Source organism: Tupaia chinensis, unplaced genomic scaffold (assembly GCF_000334495.1).
Source record: "Tupaia chinensis unplaced genomic scaffold, TupChi_1.0 Scaffold000638_1, whole genome shotgun sequence".
NCBI classification, from domain to species: Eukaryota; Metazoa; Chordata; class Mammalia; order Scandentia; family Tupaiidae; genus Tupaia; species Tupaia belangeri.
The window spans coordinates 267,573-274,915 of NW_006160159.1; the positions used below are offsets into that span (position 1 = coordinate 267,573).

The 7,343-nt window shown below is 34.3% G+C and overlaps 1 pseudogene; it reads right to left on the reverse strand.

Moving 5' to 3' along the window:
- Positions 1 to 1,854: 1,854 nt before the first annotated feature.
- Positions 1,855 to 3,193, reverse strand: LOC102478246 (G2/mitotic-specific cyclin-B1 pseudogene; annotated as a pseudogene).
- Between the last annotated feature and the right edge of the window lie 4,150 nt (positions 3,194 to 7,343).

Consider the following 7,343-nt stretch of genomic DNA (forward strand, 5'->3'; position numbering starts at 1 on the left):
TGGTCTGTAAACACATTGGTTGTATGCAGACGTGTCTAAGATCTTGATGAGCTGGAAGGCTGCAGACATTGATTTCTGGCCTGACAAAATCCTGTTGAGAAAGTGTCTCTTCTCTCTCATACAAGTGCTCTATCATGAAAAACAATTCCTAAAAGGGTTATACATTTATATTGGCACTGTCTTTCTCTCTTAAACATGTGAATTATTTTGTCAAGTTTTTAAAGTTTCTAAATATATTTAGTAACTTTTAGTCTGGTTTATTACCTTTAGTTTTGTTGTCATTGTATAAATTGTATATAAAACATTTTGAGTTATTGCAATGGGCATGTATCAGTTATGAATTAGCTGTCTTAGTTAAATCTGTACTATAGAATATGTTTTTTACGTATAGAAAAACATTTCTTAAATTGTCAGTTTCATCTTACACAGGTGTATTAGAATATAGTGTTGTGCTGTGTAACAATGTTTTTGTTGATGAGAGACTGCATATAAAACAGTGATCCTATAAGATAACAATAAAGCTGAAAATTTTCTACTGTTGAATAACATTGTAATTGTTTTAACATCATATCACAATGCATTACTCATGTGTTTATGATGCTGGTGTTTTAAACAAACTTACTGTGTTGCCAATCATAGAGATTATAGCACCTAAATTTATAGACAATACACAGTACTTGATAACAAATAACTGTTACTAGTTTATGTCTTCACTATGCTATACTTTATGGTCATTTTAGAATGTGTCTTTTCTATTAAAAAAATGGAGAAATGATGGTCATATCACATATGTGCTGGCAACAGCCTCAAACATCTTTTTTGCTAGAGAGCATGTATGCTCTCTAGAGAGAGACAAAGAGGGAAACAGAATGTACCCCTCTTGGGGGATGGTCATGCTGCAATGCCTTCCTCTCCATTTCTCCATCCTGCTGGGTTTAGGGGCAGGGATGCACATACTCCTGGCCTAGGTTGGGATTCAATCACCGTTGGTCAGGTGGAATCTGAATCCCCTAACCTAATGCTATGGGGCCAGCCTTGTCACATTTTAAACTATAGTTTTTCTAGCTTATATATGCCTAGATACATATTTCCCATTATATTATAATTGCCTACAATTTCAGTGCAGTAATATCCTGTGTAGTTTTGTTGTCTTGGAGCAATAGGCCAAGTCATATAACCTGGAGGAGTTGTAATCGATTCAGTAGGTTTGTGTAAGTACTCTGAGATGTTCACATAATGACAACTTCAGCTAGCAACACATTTCTCAGAACATATTTCTGTCTTTAAGTAACATGACTGTATTCCTACATAACCTACCCCTTAATTATTTAGAATCCTTCTGATTTTCTATTTAAGTAGTAGAAGATAAGAAAGGGCAAAATAGCAGAAAATTTTCTTTCTAATTTCCATCATTTCAATTAAAATTTTATAAGTAATTTTTGTAGGAACAAATATTTTTCTTTTTTTCTTTTTTTCATTTCATTTTCTTTTATACATTCAATCACATTATTATTTGGCTTACAAAATTTCAACAGATGAACATTTTTCCCTAGTACAGTTGATAAAACTACAAAATATCTTCGACAGGTAATACCACATTTCTTATTTTTCAAATGACACTTCTAATGGCAAAAGTAAGTTACGAAATTTTAGAACTGATGGATCCAGAATAAGATCTCTTTTAATAAAACAACCTGGGAATAAATCACGAAGGATAGGGTCTCTGAATTTTGTGTGATCATCTTGCCATTTCTAACTTTCCATTAAGCATTCATCATGTATCTACTAGTCATACATTTTTTTTAATGGGTCATAAACTTTATTAAAAGTAAATGTAACGTAGTATGTACAGATGGCACATGGTGCCAATTTTATTTGCAGGTATAATACTCTGACTCAAGTTTACAAGTTACACCTTTGCCACGGCCTTGGCTAAATCTTGAACTAGTGCAGAATTCATCTGTGCTAGAGTGCTGATCTTAGCATGCTTTGATGTCGCATACTTATTCTTGATGGTCGTGTGCTTTGTAAACCCACGATTCACCATGACTATATTCTTAGCTAGGTGCTGCATAACAGGAAGAAGTGATTCCTCAGTATAAGACAGGTAATGCTGGAGAGTTGGTGTCCATTCACCATTATCAAGAATTTTCAGGGCTAAGCAAAAAGCTCCTGCTGCAATTTGAGAAGGAGGAAAGTGCACCATATCGTAGTCGAGCATAGTTAATTCCATCAGGTACTTGGCTGGAGTATGTTGTCCAACATTGACCTCCCCAACTTTAAATGCTCGCTGAAGAAAGTGCAGGGGTTGAGGATGACCCAGACCAAAGTTCAAAGCTCTTAGAATCTTCATTTCCATCTGTCTGATTTGATGCTTAGTGTAAGTATTGTTAGTCACAAAAGCAAAGTCACCAATTTCTGGGGGGTACATCTCCTCGAATTTGCTTGCAATAAATATGGCAGTGACACCAACCAGCTGCAGCATCTTCTTGGCACACAATTATTCTGCATGAATCGATCAATAATAGAAACAGTCATGTACATGGTCTCCTGCAGCAACCTGAATTTCATCTGAACCTGTACTAGCCAGTCAATTAGGATGGCTTCAATGTTTCCAGTGACTTCCCGACCCAAGAGGTATTTTGGTCTGACTGCTTGCTCTTCCTCGAGCTGTCTTAAATAAGCATAGACATCTTTTACACATTCACCGCAAAGGTTTGGGTCAGCTCCATCTTCTGCGTCCACATTATTCACCGCAAGAATTACATCAGAGAAAGCCTGACACAGATATTCTTCTGCAGGAGCACATCCAGATGTTTCCATTGGGCTTGGAGAAGAAGTATCAACCAAAATAGGTTCAGGAGAAGAATTTTCTTTAACAGTCTCTGGCTCCAGGTCTAGCTCCGGCTCCGACAGGCTCAGGAGCAGGCACAGGCTCAAGCACCCTTTTCAGGGTCTTTGGAAGTTTGTTAGCAGTAACTTTTCCAGTAGCTGAAGTTTTTGCTTCCTTTTTTAGAGGCATTTTGGCCTGTTCACCGACTTTGTTTCCAATGTCTCCAAGCACTGTCCTTGGCCTCAGACCGGGCTTGCAGGCTGCAGCAATGGCCAAAAGCACACGCTTTGCACCTGCCATGCAGATTTTCACCTTATTTTCAGCATTAATTTTCGTGTTTCTGGTGACTCAGAGAGCCATGACTTCCTCATCACCAGACAGCAGCTTTGCAGGGAGAAGCAGAACCGGAGCTCCACTCTACTAGTCATAAAATTGTATACATTATTTTTAAAGCTATGCTTTAATCTACTACTTTTTCTGCATTATGGGTTCATTCTATATTATACTAATAGCACACATAGTTATACCTTTAATTTTTTTCTCTCATCTAAAATGCTTTCTTTTAAAGTCAAGGGGTAAAGATTTCCAAATTGTATATGGACTAAAAATGCAAAAAGTTATTTTCAGTTTAATATTTATATGCTTGTTTTAGATAATAACTACTATCAATATGACAATAAAAATATTTTTTTAATGCATCAGGGATTTCCCAGAAAAAGATACATTAAACCTTTGGGTACCAACTAATCAGATGTTATCCTTTCTTCCATGCATAAAGTCGCACACCACTGGGGCTACTCTATTTACATTACACAGGAGAGTGCCATTTAAGCCACAAGTTCAACTCTAAATAATTCAACTTAGTTTAAACATCTTGCTGGAGGAACAGTAATCAAATTTAGCTTCAGGACATACTATAGACTAATACAAAAGCCCTATAAGCACAGTTAAGATTATACTACAAATGTGGTTCCTAATTTATTATTTGACAAATAGTATGTCACACAGTGTTATGTGATTCCAAAATAAAAGATGCTATTATAATGCCTCTCCCCAGAAGGGCAAAGTTAAGCCTGCCAAGAGGACTTGAACTCTCAAATTCTAGAGTTAAGTAAGGTCCCTTCAGGCTCATTCTTTGAGTTCTTATGTGGAAGAAAATACATGTGGGCATCCAAATCAGGTTTCCCAACTGCATTAAACTTCCAAATGTGTGTCTGCTAGATGATATATTACATCAAATTAAGCTTTAAAATACATACATATATAACTATATATATAACTATATATATATATAACTATATATATATAGATAGATAGATGCATTTAAACCATTAAAATAGATGTTTCTGTCAAACTCAGCAAAAAATTCCCATTCATGAGCAAATAAGCTGTTTATGTTTAAGTAGCAGTGATGCTGTAGATAATCAAACTACAAATCACTTTAGAATAATAAGCCTCTTTTCTTAACCCATTCAGTCCAAACTTTTAAAAATATTATTTCTGCAAAGGCATAGTTTAAAAATTAAATTTTGGGTAACACAAATAGCATAATTTATCAGATCATATCTTTGGAGGTTGTTATGTAAAGAGATGAGTGACCAAATTAAATATATGTGTGTGTGTGTATATATACATACATGAGCATGCATATATATATATATATGCATGCTCATGTATGTATATATACACACACACACATATATACATATATGAGGTTAAAAAAAGGATGAGTGACTAAATTGGTATACTTTATTAAAAAAAAATCTATCAGCAATCCATGTGTGTCCCAGGAAAGAAGGGTAAGAGAAAGAGAACCCTCGTGCTGATGGTGTATGAGTTGCTACCTATGACTAATAAGTAACATGTGCTTTTACAAAGTGGAGGACACCTTGAATTCAAAATTAAATTTTAACTTCATATTAAATTAAAACTGACTTTTAAATTGTATTGCTTTGTAAGGGAAAAGAAAACTAAAAATCAATTTGAGAAGATTAATTTTGATTCTCATTTTAAAGCGATTTTTTTAGTCATTTCTTTATGTTGGGTACCAACAGTCTTAATGGTGCAATTAGTAAGTAATGTCTTTCTGATTTAGAAAGACACAATAAAATCTCACATTTGAAAATAGATTGTTCATACTAGAATACACACACACACACACACACACAAACACACACAAACACATTTGAAATTAGTGACAACTTTGGTCCTAAAAATCAAGTAGCACTCACAATCAACTGGAAAGATTGTTGGAGTGGGAAGTCAGAGATGAAAAATCTCATCAAATGAAAAAAAGGCATTTAGAAATAAAGTATTTAACAATGGCATCACTATTGTGATGCTATTAATAACAGACAATTGGGACAGAGTTCATAATGACTTAATCCCTAGTCCATTAACTTTTATGAATTTAATAAAAATCTATTAAAATGAAAATGTTACATTGAAATTACCAAGCTCAGATATGCTTATTTTTGATGAGTTTTTAGAATGCCTTCTAGGATGAGTTTCCACCATCTAAGTGAACTGTGAAACAAATTGCTTTATTTACCATTATCCTGGATTTATTTTAGCATGTCTCTTTTAGTTATTTGAAAAAGCCGATATGCAGTATAACACAACAAAGTATCAAAGAAACTTCAAATTATTTTCACTGAATTGGTAGAAAACCAGCTATTGGTTAATGAACCTTGATGCTTCAGTTACTGTTGGTTAAAACAATATATTAGAAATAAATAATGTTTCTCTTCCTCATTTGAAAGTACTTGGCAGTTTGCTACTGTAAAAATTGTGAAGCCTAACATCTATTTTCAAATGATTTTGTAACATATTGAGATAGCTATCTTGACACATTAAAATGATTGTTATCCAGAGAAAATTGTGAGCAAAACTATTGCCTTCAAAGACACATAGTATCCTGTATTGGTAACAGTTACATTGGCAGTGGGGTCAGAAGGGGGAATATTTTTAGCACATTTCCAATCCTTTTAAATTAAATAGTTACTCTCAACTAACATTTACGCTTTCCCACAGAATGGTAGGTATATTGTTTTATGTGAGCACGGTATAAATGCCTTCTGCTTGGGTGTTTTTGTGTTTTTTTGTTTGTTTGTTTGTTTTGTAGATTTAGGATTTTTACTACCTAAAATTTGGAAATTTTTACTTGCCTCAACTGATTTTTACAATAGCTGTTGTGCAATTTGTGTTTCCCAAAGTTTTCATCCTTCCTTTTGTCATTCCCTCCAAAACACATATATTTTCTGTGAATTATTTCTTTATTTAAGAATCTAACATTGATTTTTCCAGGACAAAAACTTAAGAAAAGTAAAATCTTCAGTCAACCAGCCCTGTAGCCTAGTAGATAAGGGAGCCAGATCCCACATGGCCAACCATGGTTCAAATCCCAACCCTTGGGGCTTGAAAAATATGTTGTGAACCTGTGCATGTATGCCCGAAATCCCAGCAGGATGGAGAAACACAGAAGAAAGGGTTGCAGTGTGAGCATTCCCTTTCAGGATATGTTTTTATCCTCCTCCTTTTCTCCGTCTCTCTCTGGAGATAGGGCACATGTTCTCTGCAATTCTTAAAATATACCTTCTTAAATTCAGCATGATTTAGATAAGATGATACATTTTATAATTTACTTTGTTTCTGCACTGGAATGATCCTTATCTACCTTAAATTGCCTCACAAGCAGAAGGTTCAATATATTTATGTTTCAGGAATATAAATGCCCACACAATTAAAATCAGAAAGTAACATGAATGGTAAAGGGATAAAGTACGGCTTAATTTGGTAGAAAAAACTAGAAACCATTTTCCCATGTGATTTAAAGACTGGTCTTAAATGAGTGAAATTTGCTTCTAAAGAAATGTTACAAATGATAAACTAAGAAATTAGAGTTTTATTTATCTCTAACTTGGTGTATTTTGTGTTTTAGGATGTTTTGAAAAATAAGTATTTCTGTGAGAATATATTAATACATCACAATAGCCTATGTTAATTGTTATAGTCATAGCTGATAATATACTTACCATGTAAAGATCTAAGCAATAAAATGATTAATAGGCTGAACATAATAATAATAGCAATAATAATAATAATAAAAGGAACAATACAGAATGAGAAAGTATGAAACCATCTTAGTGACTGGGTTTCTCACTTCTTACAGTGAATGAAAAGTGGTAGAAAGAGTTGAGGAAATTGGCTTATTTAGAACCCCAAGTGGAGAGTAGGTAACCATTAGACTTCGCTGTTCCTTCAGAAGCCTGAAAGAACCACAGCCATAGACAATGACTCTAAAACAAGATAATTTTAAGAGTCTGCAATATTTATTTATTGATGTATGTATTTAAGCTACAGGGTTCTTGTATTGGCCAGAGAAAGACAGAGAGAAGAGAGGAGAGGAGAGGAGAAAGTACCCACTATGAGGCATGGTCACTCCATTATCCCTTCTCCTCTATTTCTGCATCCTATCAAGATTTGAGACATGCATGCACATGTGCCCAGA